The 22,925-nt window shown below is 35.9% G+C and overlaps 1 long non-coding RNA gene across 2 annotated transcripts; it reads right to left on the reverse strand.

Annotated features, from left to right (window-relative positions):
• Positions 1 to 7,043: 7,043 nt before the first annotated feature.
• On the reverse strand, positions 7,044 to 10,398 carry LOC125180530 (uncharacterized). Of its 2 annotated transcripts, XR_010831528.1 has the most exons (4): positions 10,113 to 10,398; positions 9,362 to 9,400; positions 8,209 to 8,449; positions 7,044 to 8,098 (listed from the first exon to the last, which is right to left on the reverse strand). It is a non-coding gene; the product is annotated as an uncharacterized lncRNA (long non-coding RNA). The 2 variants fall into 2 exon arrangements; XR_010831527.1 differs by having other exon boundaries at positions 7,044 to 8,449.
• Between the last annotated feature and the right edge of the window lie 12,527 nt (positions 10,399 to 22,925).

A 22,925-nucleotide genomic window follows, 5' to 3' on the forward strand; every position in this document is an offset into this window, starting at 1 on the left:
ACACACAGAACACAAACAGCAGCAGACATAATTTGTATGTTTTTCTACATTGCTGCTCTCCAGACTTTATACAGATCCAGCTGCAAATTCACTTGAGCATATTTACAATCTTCCTCGTCAGTCTTCCGTTCTGATCCCATCCTCCTTGCCAATCTTCTGCTTATAACCCATTCCTCACAACAACACCCTTTCAGTAAAAAAATTCTCCTAATATCCAAACAAAATCTCCCCTGGTGCAACTTGAGGTCATTTCCCCTCATTTTACTACTTAGTGCTTAGGAGAAGAACTCGATTCCCACCTTGCTATAGCCTCCTTTAAGGTAATTGTAAAGTACGATAAGCTCTTCTCTGAGCCTCCTTTTCTCCAGGCTAAACAACCCCAGTTACCTCAATCATTCACTTGTTTTCTAGACCCTTCACCGGTGCCATTGCCTCTCTTTGGACATACTCCAGCTCCTTGATATTCTTGTAGTGAGGGGCATAAAACTGAACACTATTCAAGGTGTGGCCTTACCAGACACAAGTACAGGAGGGCAATCACTTCCCTAGTCCTGCTGGCCACACTATTTCTGATACAAGCCAGGATGCTGTTGGCCTTCTTGGCTCCCTGAGCACGCTGCTGGTTCATTTTCATTTGTCTATCAACCAAAAACCCAGGTCACTTTCTGCCAGGCAGCTTTCCAACCACTCTTCCCCCAGCTTGTAGTGTTGCATGGGGTTGTTGTGCCCCAAGTGCAGGACCCAGAACTTAGCCTTGTTGAACTTCATACTGTTGGCCTTGGCCCATTGGTCCAGCCTATCCAGATCCCTCTGCAGAGCCCTCCTACCTTCAAGTAGATCAACAGTCACGCTCAACTTGGTGCCATCTGCAAACTTACTGAGGGTGCACTCTATGCCGTTGTCCAGATCGTTGATAAAGATACTGAAGAGAAATGACCCCAATATCAAGCCCTGGTGGACACCACTAGTGACCAGCTTCCAGCTGGATTTAACTCCATTCACCAAAACTCTTTGGGCCAGGCCACTCAACTATTTTTCAATCCAACCAAAAGTACACTTGTCCAAGCCTTGAGCAGCCAGCTTCTTCAGGGAGAATGCTGTGCGAAATGGTGTCAAACAACTTAGTGAAGTCTAGGTAGACCACATCCACAGCCTTTCCCTCATCCGCTGAGCATGTCACCTTGTCGTAGGAGACCAGGTTCATCAAGCTGGACCTGTCTTTGATAAACCCATGCTGAGTGGCCTGATTACCTGGTTGTTCCTGTAAGTGCTGCATGACAGCACTCAAGATAATCTTCTCCATGAGCTTCCAGGGCACCGAGGTCAGACTGACAGGCCTGAGGTTTCCTGGATCCTCCTTCTGGCCCCTTGTTGTACACGGGCATCGCATTTGCTTACCACCAGTTGACTGGGACCTCCCCAATAGACAGAATTGCTGATAAATAATGGAAAGTGGCTTGGCAAGCACTTCTGGCAGCTCCCTCAGTACCCTCAGGTGGATCCCATCTGGCCCCATAGACTTGCATACACCTAAGTAGAGTAGCAGGTCGCTAACCTTTTCCTCATGGATTATGGGGGATTATTCCTCATAAATTATTTGCTCCGTTTCCCTATCTACCAGCTCAGGCAAAGAAGGCATTAAGTACCTCATCCTTTTCCTCATCTTCTGTCACTATGTTTCCCCCCACATCCAATAAAGGATGGAGATTCTCCTTAGTCCTCCTTTTCTTATGTATTTATAAAAACAATTTTTATTGTCTTTAACAGCAATAGCCAGATTGAGCTCAAACTGGGCTTCTAATTTTGTTCCCACATGTCCTTCTCTATTTACAAGCAAAAGGTCCAGTGGAGCACTGTTCCTCATTGGCTCACTTCCCAGCTGTGTCAGGATGTTACCTTCCATACTCTAGAAACCTCCTAGCTGCTTCATCTCCACTGCATTCTATTTCTATCAGACATCTGGTAAATTGAAATGCCTCACGAGAACAAGGGCTAGAGATTGTGAGACTTCTAGCTGTTTGTAGAATATTTCACCTGTCTCTTCAGCCTGGTTAGGCAGTCTATAACAGATGCCTTTCAGAACATCTGCTTCATTGTCCTTCCCCCTGATTCTTACCCATAAACTTTCAGCCTTGTCATCGACATTATTAATCTCAAGACAATCCAAACACTCCCTAACATACAGGACTACTTCACTACCTCTCCTTCCTAGCCTATCCCTCTAATGCAGCACTCAGGTCATGCAAGCTCTCTCACCATGTTTCTATGACAGCAACTATGTCATAGTTTTCCTGTTGCACAGCGGCTTCCAGCTCCTCCTCTTTGTTGCCCATACTGTGTAGCTAAAGAAACCACGATTCATGTAAAAATACAGCTATATATACTTGTACAAATTCAATTGTTGTTGATGAGAAAGGGGAATCAGCATAGACATTTCATTACATGACACCGTAAAAATCAGTGAATTCGAAGTAGCTGTTGAATGAGTGTCAGGTAGAAAAAATGATTGCCAAAATACATTCAAATTACATTTCCTCCGTATCATAAACTGTGCTTTTGCCTGTAAATTAACTACTACAGTGAAACAAAACCACTTTCAGATTACATACTTTCAACATTATGATTACATACTTTATCTACATATATAACTAAAGTGCTAAGTGTTAACTGAATATAAAACAATGTCAGGTTCCTCCTAATCCACTTTTTGCCTAATAAACAAACTCCACATATTATTCAACACAAAATTGCATTTTCTATAATACTGTTCTTCTCTGATATCTGTTCTTTTTCTGCCAAATTTTCTCTTTGAAAAGATAAATATAAACTAAGTAAGTAACATGAATTTATATAAGATTTTAATTTCCATCAAGAATAATATAAAATGCAAGAGAAAAAAAAAATAAGAAAAAAAGTATTAAAGGCTCTTGGAAAACAAACATAACATTAAAGGACAGACACAGTTATTTTAGGCAATTTAAATTATGACCATTCCTGTTTCCTAGAAATAATGTGGCATCAATTTCACGCAGAGGCTCAACCATTCTTTTCAGATTCTTTATAGCATAGCAGCTTTCTTCAGAAATAATTTTAAAACTAATCAATTCCTGATCATATGCATTTCTTCTGCAATATCCCTTTTGCTATTCAAAATCCCCAATATTTTATCAAATATTTTTAGTGTTTACTCAGTTCATACAGATAAGCATATCTAGATAATAATAAAAAAATAAAATAAATAAATAAAAAAGTGGGAGTAATAAGGAATGCAGTATGAAAAACTCATTCAATTCAATTTCCTATTCTAATATAGTGCAGTATAGTGAATATGATTTCTGCCAATACCAGCAAAAGACTACTGACTTTTGATTGGTCTGAACTGACTTGCTGACTTCAGTTTGTTATAGCTGTGATAGTAATTGCCTGGGAGACGAGTAGCTATTACATACAATTGTTTTAGTTAAAATTTAGTTTATAGTAATAACAAGAAAAATTTGTATATTGAACTGTTGGTGACTCTCAAATAAAAAATGGTGGAGAAGAGTACAGACACAAGATAATACCTGAGGGCCAGGACTGCAATCTTGTGAATCAAGCAGAACTGGATTCAGGCATAATTGCATGGTTGCCATGAAATTTATTTTCCCCAGAAGTGCCAACAAGAATGATAATAAGAAAATAGTTCCATGATAAAAGTATTCATTATATTAGCTCCTCCATACCTCCCTCTCTGGATCTGAGTTGGGAAAAAAGAATGCAGAGAAACTTACATCTCAAAGTAATATATTTCAGTTTGGGTTTTAAGATAAAAACATTCAACTTAAAATTATAATCACCCAATAAAGTAGGAACAAGACTGAGAATCAATATAAGAAAAAGAATGTGCATGTATTACGTTAATATAGAATTTAAGATTATGAGAGAAAATAAATGTAGAAAACACTCCCGTCTGTATTATTATTTTTTTTACTTCAAAGGATACTACTATGTAGTCAGTCTTTAGGAATAAAATTGCAGTTACCTACCTTAAACTGAGAGACAGTGTTTAAAGCAATAATGGTGGAAACCCTGAGATGAGCTTAAATTCAATGCCAAAGAAGCACTACTGCATTTGTTATTTTTCTGTCTTCATTATTTCATCACAAATATAAAAATACTGTAATCTATCTAACATCTGATACTATTTCTACTATCTATAAATATGTAAGGTATGGGTATATATCTGTTGCAAGAAAAAACTTAAACATAAAGCTATATGTTGGCTATTCTCCAAGCATACTAGTTTTCTACTGTTTCTGTTTCAGAGGAACCTGGTCTATATTTTTATTTCCACATCACTTGCAATGTCTGTGTTTGGTGGCTATCCTAGTTCTTAGAAAGGCTAAAGCTAAGTGACGTGTATATTGATGATTACTTGTTAATTTTTAGTAACCTTTTACTGACATTATTTTATCTCCTTTGTTTTATACCATTTCTTATACTAAGTAATAGATATAGGTATAATGAAAGATTTAAAATAAAATTATGCCTCCAATTAACATAGGGTTTTGCCCAATAACATCTCAGAGTTCACTAGCATCAGATTTTGGAAAACAGAGAAGCAGTGTCTCTCAAATTGAAACTACTTTGATGAAGGAAAGACAGTAGACAGTAACAGCTGGTTTTTACTCTCTTCTCTATGAAGACATCGGTTATGTTGCAAAGATATAATTGTGCTCTTCCCAGTCTTTTCTCATCTAAATAGGCCTGATCCTTCCTCAGAAGTCATTTTTTCTCATTGTATCACTTGTTTGATATTGTCTATGAATAACTTATTATGGCAGAAGACCCAACTGGATTTTTATATTTTTTTACTTTTTATTTTTCCAGATTAAGAATGTGCTCAAACTAATGGCATAACTGGGGATTTTTGTTACATTGTACTAAGTATTGATATGCATAACATAAAACATTTTCATTAATACTTTGAATAATGCATAAATTAAACTTTCCTTTCTGTTGTATCTAATTATTTACCATACCAGAATCTGGCTGGAGCCATTGTATTATGGAAACATATTGAAATACATTACAAAATCTTTTTGGCTTTGGGATGCAACCTGTACTCCTGAAACTTTAATTTTTCTCACTTCAGAGATTTGGGATCTTTGGCCACATTTCTCTCCTTATTCTTGAATTGTTTGTGCAGTATTTCTTTCCCTGGAGAGAAAAAGAAGGATAAACCGTCATAAGGCAGCTTGCCAGGTCTCTGAAGTCTGCAGCTAAGAACTGCAGTTACTGGTGTATCAACCCTTGTCATTGTAAAAGTCTAATGCTGAGCAAGCAAGTATCAGAGTACTTGATGTCTAAATTAGATCTCACACCTTCTTGTCCTATATTTCCTCAATAGTTTCTACTTTTGTTCTTGTGTTGTTGAGTGTCTAATCATAGAAATAATAGAAACTTAAGTGTTGGAAAAGACCTCCAAAATCATCTGGTCCAACCATCCCCCTACCACCAATATCACCCACTAAACCGTGTTCCTAAGTGCCATGTCCAACCAGGGACTGTGGTGACTCTACGACCTTCCTGGGCAACCCGTTCCAATGCCTAATCCTCATAGTTCCAAAGGAAGCCTAACTAGTCACTAGAAAAGTGACTAAAAAGTGATACCTGACTGTGATTTTTGATTGTTTAATCCTGCAAGTACTGGGATAAATAATTAGCATATAATCCTGAGTTGGAGTGGTATGAGCAATACCATAACAATCACAGCCACTTACCTGCTTTTTGCATGGGACTCCCAGAACCAGCTCCATGGTGTCATGGTGTCTTTTTTATTCCTAGATGAAATATAGACAACCAATGCAGAGAAAAGTCAGTAGTTTTATGTCATCACAAGCTTCTTACTACACTGTCTGAGAGACATTGTTATCTTCCCAAACAGATCTAAACAGTGACTTACCAATCAAATTTTATTTTGTCTGCTATTTCAATACTAACTAAAGAATTTGTAGTGGCCATATAGTGAAGTGTTCATTGCCAATCCTGTGTTTTGAATAGGTTTAACATTTTACATTCATTCACTGTTATTTTTAATTCCATAATTGCAAATGTAGATAAAAATAGATTAGCAATGTTTGAATAGATGTATGAATAATTGTACATGCTTTAAATGTGGTTTTTGTACCCTGTTCAAGAAATACAATCTTCATGCCTTGAGGTAAGTCTTTAAAATATGACCAATTCCCTCAATTACTTTTAGTATTTTGAAGAAAGGTTGTCTCAGAACAGTACTTAAGTGATTACACTTTAATGTTCTTTTGTGTGTCAAATACATGTAACTTTTTCTTTGGTCAACTGTTTTCTCTGTGGCTTTTTGGGTCTTTACAGTATAATAAAAATAAAGATCAGTGGCCTAAGGAGGTTCTCTTTCAAAAAAAAAAAAAAAAAAAGAGAGAGACAGAGAGAGAAAAAGAAAGAAAATCACACATCACATGTTTGTATTCCAATAGTTTATTGCATAAGCTTAAACAGCGGCATTTATGCCCTGAAGAATATCTGCTCAAATTTAATTTTTCAACATTTTCTTTCAAGAAAAATTTCCTTTGTATTTAAATTGTAAATTAATCTTTAACCTTATGATTTATTCATTTTCTTACATTCATATCCTACTGCCACTGAAGTATTATTCCTACAGAAATTGATTTTTGATACAATCTGTTGAACATAGGTAAATACACATTTACTGTAGTCATATTACATTAACTGATTAACAATATACAATTGTATTCTAAATATATTATTTAAATTAAGAAGAAGAGTATTTTACTACATATTACATTTGTCTACTATGATATGTTATTGTTCTTGAGTGGGGGAAATGGAGAGGGAGGTGTCAATCTCTTTTCCACGATAACCAATGAAAGGACACACGGAAATGGCACAAAGAACCCTCTCTTGGAAACTTTTAATAATTACACATAAATTCTTGCCAAACTATGGGGGAGACAAGGGAGGGGGACACTTTCTCACCTCTCCTTCACCTTTCTTTTCTCCTTCACTGTCCTCTTCTGCTCCAGGCTAGTTATGGTAGCTCTTGAGCACTTTGAATATCCTAGGAATGCTCAAACCAGCAGGATCCTATTGTTATGTTTCCTGAATCTGTTGCAGGTTTTGTTTAAGGTTAAACAACTATTTAAGAATATCACCCGGAGAGCTTCCCTGAGACTATACAGTTATGAGTGTCAGGGTGTTTAAGATAGTACGGGTTGGTATCTAGAACATTGTGTACCTCCAAGTGCTTTGGAACTTCACCCCTGAACAAGTGCAGAATCCTGAAAAACTAGTAAAATATTTGGAAAAAATATGCTGTCACAATGGCAATTTCAGAGAGACACAAATTACGACAACATGCATGGGCCTGGCCCATGCCTACCGAGCCCTGTGAAACTGTACTGAGCCTGGCTGAGATGGAGTTAACTTTCCCTGCAGCAGCCCATATGGTGTTTTGCTCAGCATTTGTAGCTAGAACTGCATTGATATCACACCAACGTTTTGTCTATTGCTGAGCAGTGCTGGCACAATATCAAGACTCCCTCCAAGCCCCCCAAAACCTGGGCAAAAAGTGGGGAGGGGACATCACCAAGGCAGAAGACCAAAGGGATATTCCATACCATATGGTGTCACACTTGGCAATGAAATCTGGGAAAGGTGAAGGGGTGGCTCTTGTTATAAAGATGTCTGTCCTCCCAAACAACTGCTACATGTATTAAAGCCCTTCTTCCCAGGACATGGCTAAACATCACTTGTTGATGGGAATTAGAGAAAATATCTTTTTTTTTTTTCTTCCCTCTTTGCTTCCACATGGCCTTTTCTTGTTCTTTCCTCTTTCTTTTCCCTTTAGTTAAACTTTCCTTATCTCAACCTGGGAGCCTTTTTTTTTTTTTTTTTTTTTAAACATATTTTCTTCTCTCCCTCTTTTGAGAAGGGGGAATGAGAGAGTGGTGGAGTTTAGTTGCCCAGCAGGGTTAAAACACCACATAAACACAATTCATTACCCTCAAGGGGAAAAGAAGGTCTCTGGGGCTGATGACAAAATGATAGGCCACTCCAACTCCTGCAAAAAAAAAAAAAATGTGGCTACTCCAATACCTGTGACAGGTCCTGTGGCTACTGCAGCCCCCGTGAGAGGGGGGGTTGCTACTGCAGCTGAACCAGAGAACTAACCTGTGCAGATATCAGTTGCCGCTACGCAGAAGAAGAAATAACAGATGTGAAAATCAGCTCATGTAGCAAGGGTAGAAGCTCCTACTATGAAGGGGAAGAGGAAGAAGAATATGAGGTAGGCTACTCTGAAGCAGGGACATCAGGAGAACAGGAGGAAGAAGAGGCAGATCCTTCCTCCCATGTGGCGGAAGTTTGTATGGAGCACACCACTGCCATAAGCCAACTCGTTGGCAATAATGACCTGGAAAGACAGAGAGGAACAAATAGTGGATGAATTCGCTGGACAGGTGTGTCAATATGAAGAAAGGCTCTCTTCCTCCCTATGAGCCATGGAGTTACATCAATTCAGAGATTCTACTCCCCACATGTATGGAGCAGTGTCTCAGATATTAGGACTAAGCATCCCTCTGCTCAAGAGAGAGGATGTAGTGGTACACACCATGCACTACCCTGTGATGTTACCTGTGTGACCACAGAGACAACATGATGACTTGAGATGGAAAATTTACTTCTATCCTAAAAGCATGTGTGTGTGAGTTGTGAGGATAAACAATTACAAAAGGGTGTTCTTCTAGAAAAATTACCGCTCTGATTTACATTGTGCATCACATTTTTGTATATTGTATTATCATTATTACTATTTTTTTTTTCCTTTTCTGTCCTACTAAACTGTCTTTATCTCAACCCACAAGTTTTAACCTTTTTACAATTCTTTCCACCATCTTACCTGGGGAAGAGAATGAAGGGCTGTGTGGTGCTTAGATGCCTGCTGGGTTAAATCACAACAGCAATGCAGATATAAGAATTCAAAAACAGAAGGTTTGTCTTAAAGGGTATAGCCTCAAGTGAAAAGAAAGATAGTATACAAACCAAAGGAATAACAAGTTTCAAAACTTAGACCTTATAAGCTAATATAAATAAAGTTATTTTCCAAAGATTAAAAAATAATAATAATAATAAATAATTTAATTTTTTTTATGGTTATGTATAGTGTCTTTTCAATTTCACTCTCCCTAACTGATGTAACTAATTTCAGAAACTAGTGTTATCTCTGAATATTTAAAAAATCATTATTTCTCTACCTATCTGCTGAATTATATGTATTGCCATCTAAATCAAATAATATCTGCAAGAAATAAAAGTACATGATTACCTAAAAATTATGATATCTTCTCTTCTTCAAAAATTGTTCCTATGGGAAAATGCAAACATATTTTACTTATTTCAAATTATCATCTCTTAGAATCTGCTTGCCTTAAATAATTGAGGAACAATAGAACTTTCCAGACCTCAATCCTGTAAGAATTTAGTATACTAATCCCAGTTCCATATCAAGTCGCACACCAACTTTAGCATAGAATTCCCTTACTCACTCATTCCTGGCTGCACAGGGCATTGACACCCTTGCAAATGTTAAATTAAGTTTCTGGGAAATCTGATAACTTTCTACAAGCAGTTAGAATTTACATAATCCTAGAATTAAAAAACTTTACCAATAATTTTATTAGATCCTCCACATTCTCCTGCCTGTAACTGTCATAGCTATACCAAAATCATTGCTGCTAATGTCACTCATAGTCCTGTGGGTGCTAGGTAATAAAAAGAATCATAGAATCATAGAATATCCTGAGTTGGAAGGGACCCATAAGGATCATCAAGTCCAACTCCTGGCACCGCACAGGTCTGCCCACAAGTTTAGACCATGTCACTAAGTGCACAGTCCAATCTCTTCTTAAATTCAGACGGGCTTGGTGCAGTGACTACTTCACTGGGGAGCCTGTTCCAGTGTGCGACCACCCTCTCGGTGAAGAACCTCTTCCTGATGTCCAGCCTAAACTTTCCCTGCCTCAGCTTCACACCGTTCCCATGGGTCCTGTCACTGGTGATAACGGAGAATAGGTCACCTGCTTCTCCACTCCCTCTCGCGAGGAAGTTGTAGACTGAGATGAGGTCCCCCCTCAGCCTCCTCTTCTCCAGGCTGAACAGGCCCAGTGACCTCAGCCGCTCCTCATACGTCTTCCCCTCTAGGCCCTTCACCATCTTCGTCGCCCTCCTATATTGATAGTTCATCAGAATCATTGATAGTTTTCTTCTGCATTGATAAACATGAAAGACATCAAGTAGGAGAATCAGAAAAGAGAAAAACAAACAAACAGGGACAGGAAGACCAAAATGAAATACCTTCAAAAGTGTTCAATCTTATTTCAAGCATTTGTGCATGCACCTCAGGAAAAAAAAAAAAAAAAACTTTAATATATCATTTAAACAAAATAGAACTTCTCATTAAGTATTTTCTGTCTTTGCTGTCTGTCTTCTGACAATTTCTTTAGACATTGATATTTGCCTTTCATTTTAAAATACTACATCAGTTAACGGAAAATTTCTCTAATCAAAAATCTGCAAGAAAATCCCAGAAAATGCAAAAATACATGTTCAAGTAGATCCAGATATTGTGTATTGTTTTGCGATACAACAATGCATGTTAGCCTGTCTTTACATTATATATTTTACAGAAAGATGAAGTCAAATGCTGTTCTAGAATAGCATTATCAAGAGACTGCAGAGCAATATGATCAGGTCATTTTTAATAAAAAAAAGTAGTGATTTTTTTGGGGGGGGGAAGACTAACACACTTTTTGATTGAGTTTTCATGTTCAATATGTAATTAAAATGCATGTAAAATTTTAATTAAAGCCAAACTAATATCATAGCTACATTTCATTTATTTATTTATTTATTTTCTAAACCGTTTAAGTTGGGACTCATTTAATCTATTTAAGGAACCTATCTAAAGTCTGGCTCATTAAACCTAACTCTCACCTCTCCATCCAAGCCAAGGTAAAAAATGTGAGTAGGCAAACTAGTCTTTGAGAAATATCTGTTTGTCCCTATAATGGATGCAGAGAACAGGTGAAGTTAAACCATTTAAGTTTTCCTCAGATAAATCTAGATGATATAAGTCCACTTCCAGTGACTTTAGTAACATACACTGACTGACATATGAATTTAAAAATCTCTGTACTTGGATGTAAAGTAAAAAGTAATAGTGTTAAATGAAACAAGGAAGAAAAACATAAGGATAAAACATAAGGATATTTTAACATCTATAAAAAATGACCCTAAGCACACACTTGTGCAACCTTGATCAAGTTAGAAAATGAACAAAATTATCATAAAGTAGATGGAACTGTTGTATGATTAAGAACCTAAGAGCGAAGACAAATTTTAATGTAAATTTTTGTATGTCTATAGCAAGATTAAAATCACCACGGCAATACTTTGAATATTAAAAATGTAGTAAAACAGATTTTGAGTTGCTTATCATCTCCATCTTCATTTTCACAGAAAAAAAAAAGTTTTAATTTGTTAATACTTACAACATCACATCTTTGCCTTTATTAATAATTCTTGTATTAAATTATTTAACATAAAATACTTTGAATCTTAGAGATAAGAATCTTAAAAAGGTGTGACTGAAGTGTACTGCAAAACAACAGAAATCAACAAAGTCCTTAGTTTCTTTTTCTATTATGTAAACACTCACAAATTCCATTTGCAAACTTTATTTTTTTTTTTTCCCAAAAAGCTAGTATTATAGGGTGGTCATTCTTAATGTATTCTAGCCATACCTACCATATTCTGACCACTTTACTTATGTGGAGTATTACTTTCCTCCATGAGGAAACTTAACTTCAGTGGAGAACACTTACTAAATCTTGCAAGCAAGGGTATCAGAATATTGGTGTTTATCATTGATTGAGTTCATGTTTAATAACCAATAAAGTGGAATCCTCACTATAGCCTCGTGACTGAATTGTTTAATTTGGATTTTTTCTTCTTTCATGAATGACTAAAACATTGTTCCCCTTTCCTCTTCCATTTAAATTGAATAAAGAAGTATTTTTCAAAGAAACTGATTTTTTTTTCTTACATTATATGTAAATATTGTAGATATTCTTCCATTTTTTTTTCCTTTTCTTTTTTCCCAGACAATATTTTTTAATCCCTTTCTTACCAACACATCTTACCAATACATTTTTAACCCATACCAACAGAATTAAAAAAAAAAAAAAAAATGAATCACTGAATACTTGTTAAGTTTACCTATAAAAGATGTGCACATCTTATTTATGGGTTGTTTGTGTATTTTTAGATCTAATAACTATATTTGGAATAATTTGGAATTTAATACATTTTGGAAAATATTTTGTTAGGTCACCTTCGTAACTGATTATTCCATCTGCAAAACATCTTTCTTCATGAAAGTGAAAACAATCCTAATAAAAATTAATAAAATTGTACCTTATTGTTTACTTTTTCATTATTTTTCTTATCCAATACCTACTTTCCTCCCTGCTGATCCTCTTGCTTGCATTTTCCATGACTTTTAAAAGTAGGTCATAACAACACACACACTGCTGGGGGAACACTAAGAAGGAATCAGTGTAGTAACCTGATCTCAGATTAAGTTGCTTCCAAATCAGTGTAGTAACCTGATCTCAGATTATGTTGCTTCCAGCTGGTTACTGTTTATGTGATGACAATGTCCACATAGTTATACCAGTTCTTTAATTCCATGTATCACATTTAATTTGTTCACTGATGATAGCATTCACATTTCATTTATTTAAACACTTTTTTCTATGCTATTTTTTCTCACAAATAACAGAGATGTTCTCACTTAAAGATCAAAGCAATACACTCATTTTAAAATCCATTTTATTCATTAGCAGCTTTAAATAAAAATTTTAAATATGCTAACTGATTTCATGTATATTACAGACTTTATCACTCTTTAGAATTACAGCACATCATAACCCACACCTCACTGTTTTCTAGTATTAAGTATTTGTACTTTCATTTGCATCTAAACTGTGCCACAGATCTGTACCAAAATCCTGTTGAAACATGGGCATTATCATGCTTCGACAGTGAGTTTATAACACTTCGGTATATCTCTTATTCATATATTAGAAAAGTTATCATTCTTATTTACCTGGCAGCTAGAATTCTAAATGCAAATTAGAATGCTCAGGGCCAGTCCTTCAAGTACAATGGTTGCCAGAATGTGATACAAGCCTGTTTTTGTTTCATTTCTGTATCTCCTCATGTCAAAATAAGTAATAGGTATAATTTTTGCTCTTCTGCTGAAATGTAGTGTATGAACAGTGAAGATCTCTCAAATCTCTTAAACTCCAGATGATTCTTTTGTCAATGTACATTACATTTTCACAGCCAAAACAGTTCATTTCCTTTACCATCAGTATTTACCGCCATCTTATTGATAAAGTAACATTTTTAATTACAAGATTCTGCACAATTGTATATCCCCCCCCCCCCTTTGACTTCTGAGTATGCACTGCCATAGTAAATGTAAAATACTCTGATCCAACTTACTTTTGTAAGGAAAATCCACCACATTCTTTTCACCTGAAATCTCATTGTAAATAGTGGCTGAATTTCCTTTAAACACATGTACCAACATTTCTTAAATATTTGCTTAAAAAACATATTTACATATTTTTCTTAACATAAATTTTAATGTGTGATTTTAAAAATCATCTATACTGTTATATTCACTTTAAATCTAAATTTTTTATACTAGTTTCCTAATCTTCCTGGATGCATATTACTGTATTATTTTGTACAATCTAGTGTCATTTGTTGTCTGTTACAGCAAGGGATGGGAATCGAGGACATTGGGGAATCCTTTCCTGTATTACCTTTTGGTAAAGGCAAACACAGAGAACTCCATCCTTATTGTAATGTGTAGTGTAAAGGACTCAAGGGAAAGATAAACTGTAAGAAATAATTAATAATCTAAGAAGATAGATGAGGATAACGAAATGTGGAAGCTAAAGAAAGCTTTTCAGCTGCTGAAAAATTGAAGATTTCTTCTTTTGGAGGAAGGGTTAAAGCTGATGGACAAATAGCCATCATTGTTCTGGGGTTTGAGGACCTAAACCTAAAATTGTTCTATTGCATATATTTTATCAAGGAAAAAATAAATAACTTGCTTATAGGACACATGTCAAAGACAATCACTTAAGTAAAGGTAAAAAGAATATCAATTTATTAGTTTGTAAGTATAAAGCAACAGTACTAGCTATACAGAGAATAAATTAACAACCATTTCCAAAATGATATCTGAAGGATTAATTTTCCATTTCAGCAACCAAGTTTTTTTTCCTTACAATTGTAAATTATGTTTGGCAAAAACATAACCAGCTGAATGAGAAGTTTATCCCTTAAGATGTGCTGTTTCTGTCTGTTACTTTCAGAAGCAATCTATAGCTTTTTTTTTTTTTAAATATGTATTAATACGCCATATTTGATACATATGTGTATTAGTCTGTCTGTGATTGTTGCATTGCAAGAATTCTCTTAGCTTATCCAGGTAACATATGCGTCAGATAGCCTATGCACCTGACATTTTTGGAGTGTGCTTCTGACACTGTTTTCGGCGTTTAATACAGGACGGGTCACTGGTCCTGTATTAGCAAAAGAACTAGTATAGATTAATGAATAACACAATATATAGCGTCCCATGCCATTAACTGTCAGCATCATTTGGTGCCAGATGGACTTGTGGGATAACAAAATTATTTCTGCCATAAATATTAATGAATACTAAACAAAAAACAAGATGATTCACCAGAGAGTGAATGTATTGATGACTTGTTCTCGTTAATGTCAGATTCATTTTTCATGTGTTTTTTTTTTTTTTTTTTTTTTTTCCAAACACAGGTTGGACCAGGGCTGACTGGAGAAGATCGATTGATATATCTATCTGTCCAAGGAACACATTCACTTGAAAAATAGCCTTTTTGTGCAACATTAAATAAATTATTATTTAGAATAGAAACCTCCCACAATAAGATCATTTTCACTATTTTAGAAAGGATGTGAAACTCATCCTTACTGATTATTTTAATGTTGTTCTCTTGAAGAATAGTCTTCTTCTTTTTTCTTTTTTTTTCTATTTCAAGCATTTTATTTCATTGATATTGATATTTTTATCATAAATTATATTTCTAAATTCCTTAAATTCAGTTGATTTCTATCTTTATATATACTGTTAGATTTCAAATGGCTGCTCAATCAGTGTGGTGGTCACAATCATTTGTAACTCAGTTTTGTTATATTTGATAACTTTGATATTTCTGTGCACTCATGTGCAGAGTTGAAAAAAAAACAAACAAACAACAAAAAAAAACATTCAAAATGAAAGTCCTATAGTATTTATAGTATTTGCATTTTTCCATGAAAGTTCCATTCTTAGTACAACAGTGTTAAAAAAAAATAAAAATAAAAATAAAGGTCTGTTTCTGCTGCTGAGAAAACAATTGATAGATGAACAACAGTATGAAATTCAATACATCAAATAATATTGTTATTAACATAAGACATTTGGAACTTTTTGGAGAAAATAAATTATAGTACATAGTCTACTGTAAGCTGTGACAAATCTTATCTAGGAAAGAGCAGAAATAGTTGTAGTAGTAAAGTAGTCATAGTAGTTCTTCATAACAACAACAAAAAAGGTATTTTCATTTTTTCATTATAAGAGAATTAGTAATATTGAGGTAATAGAAACAATGATATGTAAAATAATAATAATAATAATAATAATAATGGGAAAAATGCTTTAAAATTTTCAACTGATGCTACAAAATGAGGTCGAAGATAGAAGAAATAAAAATGAAGAGATGAGTAAGGTTGAAAAAAAAAAAAAAAAAGAAGAAACATTCAGTGGGCCTCATGTTCTTTTTTTCATGTTATAAAGGTGACTGCCTTTTCTAAACCATCACAAACCCACAGGCAAACAGACCACAAATGAGTAGACAGTGGGTTAAAAATAACTCACTTCTCCATACAATTTATCCATACATATACAGTAGGAAAGTCATTAGGGGGGCATCTGAAAGTAGGAAAGGCAGTGGGTGGTGAGAAAATAAAGGAAGAGCTGGTTCTGAACAAGTCTGGGATGCACAATTCTTTGGAAAATGTGTATCAGTGGGAAAGAGTGAAGTTTTCCAAAGGTAGATTTTAACAGTTTCTTGAACAGCTAAAGAAAATTGGCAGATTATCACAACTGAAAACATACATGGAGTTAGATGGACTGAGATGCTTTACATATTCTAATATTCATACAAATATTTTTGTTGTTAAGTATATTGCTGCCTCAAATATTCTGCGTTGAAATATTTCCAGCTTATTTGTCAGAACTGTATAATCATTTTGGCAAATAATGAGCTTAGTCTCTAATGATGACAGCAATCTGTCATCATTAGGATTTCACAGTGTGGAAGAATATACTTTACAATCTGCTTTTCTCAATCACTTCTCATTCTTTATTTTACTCCACAGAACTTTATTTGGCACCATCCAATCACTGTTAAAAGCTGCATGCAAAAAATTGTTCCTGTTAAAAAATTAATTACAACACCTCAAAAGATGATAGAAGAAAAAAATATAATAATTTAAAAAAAAATAAATCACATTCCTTCATACTTGGGGTAAGTAGTTTAAAACAGCAGATTAGGTTTATTGTTTGTACTTTATTGAAAATACAGGCCTATTATTAGAGCAAAATATTATTTGTTATGCACATTAGCCAAACTGGGAAATTATCATGATAACTGTAAAGAAAGTGTTCAATTTTTCTTCCTAATCTGTTAGTTTTTGCATGAATCATAGAATGGCTCAGGTTGGAACTGACCTTAAAGATCATCTAGTTCCAAGCCCCCTGCCATAGGCAGGGATGCCACCCACTGGATCAGGTTGCCCAGGGCTTCATCCAACTTGGCCTTGAACACCTCCAGGGAAGGGGCATCCACAACTTCCCTGGGCAACCTGCTCCATTGCCTCACCACCCTCTCAGTGAAGAATTTCCTCCTAAGCTCTAATCTAAATTTCCCCACTTTTAATTTAAAACCATTTCTCCTTGCCCTGTCATTATCTGAATGAGCAAAAAGTTGCTTTCCATCTTTTTTATAAGACCCCTTTAAGTGTTGAAAAGTTCACCCTGGAACCTTCTCTTCTTTAGGCTGAACAGCCCCAGTTCTCTCAGCCTTTCTTCACAGGAGAGGTGCTCCAGCCTTCTGATCATCTGTATTCATGGCCCTCCTCTGGACCCGTTCTAACAGTTCTAACAGCAAGCTTAAAAATAAAATTAACTGTCAAAACATTGGGTTTAAACCTGATCTGAATGCTAATGTATATTTGTAGATATGTTCTCTTTTTCTAGGTACGATAGTTTACAAAATAATGACTGCTGCTAAACCAGTATTTCTGTGTTCTCAGCAGCCTGGTTAAAGCTACGAATAGGATGGCTTGAATTGTCCAGTACCTGAAAGAGAACCCAAGCAAAGAGTATGTTAATACATTTCAGGTCAGCTGCACATCATGTACATATGCCTTCCCTTGTTCTGTATGTGATATCGGTCAGACCTAATGTGTCTATTGCAGATCATCAGATGTGGAATTTATGACCAGAAAATCTCTGATTTTTGTTTGATGAACTGCCTGCACATAAACTTTAGTCTTGCTCCATTCAATTACCACCTCTACAGTGCAGAAACAAATCTGCACTTGGGATTTTCCTTATCTCTTCATTTCATTGAGTAATACAACTGATTTTAAACTGAATTAGGAAAAATATTTTTGGAAAATTTTAACATTGATTTATAAATGCCACCTTATAATTCTTCTAATACTAACTCACTATGCTTATTAGCAAACTCAGTCAATGTTGAGAGAGAGGGAGAGAGAAAGAAAGAAAGAAAGAGAGAGAGAAAGAAAGAAAGAGAGGAAGAAAGAAAGAGAGAAAGAGGAAGAAAGAGAGAAAGAGAGGAAGAAATAGAGGAAGAAAGAAAGAGAGAAAGAGTAAGAAAGAGAGAAAGAGAGGAAGAAAGGAAGAAATAAAGAGAGAAAGAGGATGAAAGAGAGAAAGAGAGGAAGAAAGAGAAGAAGAAAGAAAGAGGAAGGAAGGAAGGAAGGAAGGAAGGAAGGAAGGAAGGAAGGAAGGAAGGAAGGAAGGAAGGAAGGAAGGAAGGAAGGAAGGAAGGAAGGAAGGAAGGAAGGAAGGAAGGAAGAATTTTTTTTATTTTTTTTTAATATTGGCTAAAAGCTTGCTAAAGCTTTAGCTGCACCAGTAAAATATAGGCTTTTAAATAAATAACATATATAAAGTCATATACAGATATGCATAGTGGTGACTTCATACACTATGACTAGCTTATTGTTGTACAGTCTCATTTCCCAGCGAAGACAGCTTCCGTCAAGCAGCTTTCAGCTAAATGACAATAGGTTTGTTGTTCTTGTGACTGTTTATGAGTCTATTAAAATACCCAAACCATAGCTGGAACAATTTCATTGACAGCACTGTTACTCTGCTATATATGGATTCTCTCCTAGTCTGAGTTGTATCTGCTATTTACAGGGTTTTACAGAGTTCCAAAAGCATTTGGGGGAACAGATGACACAAAATTCTTTAAAAGAGTATTGTGCTCATGGAAGAAGTTCAAAAATCTTCTTCGACCTTTGTGAAAGAATAATATTTTTTAAAAGAGTTTTTAAAAAGTTAAAATTTGGTTTACTCTCTTACTAGCTGCAGTAGTTACTTTCTATATTTCTGGTTTTGTTTGGATTTTTTTTTTCTTTATATTAAAACAGAGGTATGCCACATCTATTCTTACTGAGTGCTATATATGAATGTGTGTTGATTGTGTGTTGTGGTTTAACCCGGCTGGCAGCTAAACACCACACAGCCGTTCGCTCACCCTCCCCCCTCCCTCTCTGGGATGGGGGAGAGAAACGGGAAAGTAAAGCCTGTGAGTTGAGATAAAGACAGTTTATTAAGACAGGAATATAATAATAACAATAATAATAATAATAGTGATAATGATAATAGTATTAATAATAATAATGTGTAAGAAAACAAGTGATGCACAATGCAATTGCTCACCACCCGCTGACCGATGCCCAGCCTATCCCCGAGCAGCCGGCCCCCCACCCCGGCCAGCCACCCCTATATATTGTTTAGCATGACGTCAGATGGTATGGAATACCCCTTTGGCCAGTTTGGGTCAGCTGTCCTGGGTCTGTCCCCTCCCAGCTCCTGCTGCACCCCCAGCCTGCTCGCTGGCAGGACAGAGCAAGAAGCCGAAAAGTCCTTGGCCTGGTGTAAACACTGCTCTGCAACAATGAAAACATCAGCATGTTATCAGCGCTCTTCTCATCCTAATCCAAAACATAGCACCCTACCAGCTACTATGAGGGAAAATTAACTCTGTCCTAACTGGAACCAGGACATTGTGAAATATGAAGTGACATTGATCCTGACAGTAAAAGTGTTCTGTATTTCTGTAAATTTGTTTTTAATGGATTATACAAAATACTTGTCTTGATACTTGAAATGAAGCTCCTGTAAATAGTAAGATAGATCACTGCTTCTTCTAATTCTCTCATAACAACTAGAAAGAACTACATTATCACATTGTTTGCTAGTAAACACAGGGATAAACTAAATCAAAATGAAACACAATATTACTGTAGGCTTTTCAGATTTTTAACATTCCAAAAATCTTAGAGGACTTTTTTTTTTTTTTTCTATCAGAACACTCACAAACAATAGGCAAGACCTCAACTGACCATTTAACCCTGGATATTTATATACACAAGTGTATGTAATTGTTTACATTTACAAAAAATATGGTTTCAGTCTTTTCAGAAGATGTTTTACTGTCAGATTTTGACTAACACATTTGACTGACTATCTTTCAGAGGCAGATTACAAATGCTGTACAGAGCACCTTTCCCATGATGAAGTTTCCTACAAAGTGGGATGTTTTGGGCTAATCAGCTCACTTCCATATAAATCAAATCTCCAATAAGAAGCAAATATATGAACCCAGGTAGATGTTTCAACCACTGAATAGCAATTCACTTAACATTATTCATAAAAAGAACATGTATAGTTTGTTTGTTTGTTTGTTTGTTTGTTTTAAGTGTTGGGTTTACATGGCAATGTTTTGGGTCAAAAGACGATGCAGGGATCACGTCTGTGAGAAGAGGCAAGGGGCTGCCTCTTTGTTGGAGAGAGAGAGTTTTAGCTAGCTCTGAAATAGACCCAGTGCTGGCCTAAGCTGAGCCCATAACTGATGGCATCTCTCACATATATAAGAAAGGGTTAGAAATGTTGTACAGTAGCTGTGAGAAAAATATGAGAGAACCCTGCAGACACCAAGGTCAGTGAAGAAGGAGGAGGAGCTCCAGGCATTGGAGCAGAGTTTCCCCTGCTTCCCATGGCAAGGACCAAAGTGAAGCAGGTTGTCCCCCTTGCAGCCCATGGAGGATCACATTGGAGCAGTTATCCACACTGCAGCCTGTGGAGGAGCCAACACTACAGCAAGCGGACATGTCCTGAAGGAAGCTGCAACCCATGGAGATCCCATGCAGGGCTTGTGGAACTGCAGCCCATAGACAGCAGCCCACTCTGGAGCAGTGCCTGTTCCTGAAATAGACTACACCTCTTCATATGGACAAATGCTGGAGCAACTCTTGAAGAACTGCAGCCCATGTGAAACCCACATTGGATCAGTTTGTGAAGTACTGCCTTCCATCAGAGGGACCCCATACTGGAGCAGAGAAAGAGAGGAAGGAGAAAGGAGCAAGAGAGACAAAACGTTATGGACTGACCACAACCTTGGATCTCCATTCACTTATGTCACTTGGCAGGGAAGAGATAGAAGAATAGGGAAAGAAGGAGGAAAGTTGAGTCTGGGAAGAGGAAGGGGAGTAGGTGAAAGGTGTTTTTAGTGTTTGTTTGTTTGTTTGTCTGTTTGTTTGTTTTTCCTCACTACCCTACATTATTCTAAGTAGTGATAAATTAAATTAATCTTCCCCAAGTCAAGTTTATTTTGCCTGTAATGGTAAATGGAGACAAACTCTCTGTCCTTATCTCAACATATAATCTTTTTGATTTTATTTTCTCCTGTCCTGTCCTGCTGAGGATGATAGGAGGGGGGAGTAAGAGAGTGACTATGTAGGCACCAGAACCCAGCCAAGCTTAACAAACTTCAAACGATTAATTCAGTGAATTCAGCAATGAATGCTGGAAACTCACTTTGTCTGTTGCTCTTAGGTAGAACACCTTTCTTCAGATAGCTGCTCAAACTTGTTTATGCTTAATTTAAAAATGACTACTTTTTGAAAAGATATTGCTTAAGTGTCCTTTAGGAAAATATCAAGGTTTTTATTATCATTATTATTATAATTATTTATTTATTTATTCATAATCAGTGGGTTAGGGTACTCTGCTGAGGAAGAAAAGTCCTGAGTTTAGTCATTGTTCTTAGAATTGATTATAAAAGAAAGAAGTAATCCTTGGAAAATTTTGAGGGTGGAGGTGAGAAAGGCTTTAATCCACAAGATCCCTGTAGTAAATGGGAATCTTACATATGGAATAAGATATGTTCTCTAAGACTAAAATAATAATAAATAAATAAAAAATAAAAGGAAGTGATTTTTCATCTCTTACTCTCATGATCTTACTCACATGAGCCTGTATTGTGTATAACTGGGAAGATATGATGGTCAGCAGTGATTGCTGGCATTGAGCTTCAGACTCTATAGTAGTAATTCTCAGTTACTCTGAGAAAGGCATGAAGACAAGTAGATTTTTATTTCATGCAACATGTTCTCAGCTACTTTGTTAACTAATCATATGTACATATTTTGGGTTCTGCTTCAAAGCTCCTAGATACTTAATTCTCTAAATAGCTAACATGCTAGCCTCTATGGGTATGTGACTAATTTCCAGCCAAGGAAAAAAAAAAAAAATGGGGGGGGGATACAATTAATATTTTAAAGAAATTGATGAGATTAGATTTCTTAGTGAATCTGATCATGTCAGTGTGTATTAACTATAGATCGATGTTATCTACAGAACTGGGAGGACTTCTACTGTGTTGACGGAATGTCTTCTTTTTGGAGTGATATGATGCTGGAGTGCATGGTCCCCAGCACTGTCCTGGCAACAAGTGCACAGATTCAAAATCAGATAGTCAAGTTCTTTTAAGGTTTAGGGATTTTCTAATTGAGAACTTCTCTTTGGACTACAGTATCTTATTTAGTTGTCAGTTCTGTCAAAATACAGGTACCAGCAATATCTGATAGTCCAGCAACACTGTTCCAAACACAAACAACCTGGAAAGTGCCTGTAGTTGTTGTCCAAAGGGACTGTAATGAAATAACTATCACATATTGTTAATGTAAAATACTTCATAAATATTTGTAGCCACTTTATTTTACTGTTTGTGTAACACAAAACCAGGTATCATCCTAGAGTGCTCAGAAAATGAATTTAGATGACTGACAAATGCTCTCACAGTCCAATGGGGTCCAGCTTGAGTGAGTAAGTTAGTAGCTACAGGTGGTTGCCACTGAGAATTAATTTCCTTCTTCATTAAGCTCTTTATACACAGAGGCAAGGGAACTGACTAAGATGGTGTGATCCTCGATGAAGCAGGAAATTGAGTAATCCTAGACAGTCTCCTAAATAAGCCTCCCTGTTGGAAACCTGCTGCAAAAGAGAAGTGAATAGTTCACTTTGCTGTTGTCACTGACTTTTTCTACTTAATATCTTTGAGAGTACGGGTCGATGCACTGTAAAGAAGATTTAAAAATAATAAATAAATAAACAGAATTATGAT

Source organism: Anser cygnoides, chromosome 4 (assembly GCF_040182565.1).
Source record: "Anser cygnoides isolate HZ-2024a breed goose chromosome 4, Taihu_goose_T2T_genome, whole genome shotgun sequence".
NCBI classification, from domain to species: domain Eukaryota; kingdom Metazoa; phylum Chordata; class Aves; order Anseriformes; family Anatidae; genus Anser; species Anser cygnoides.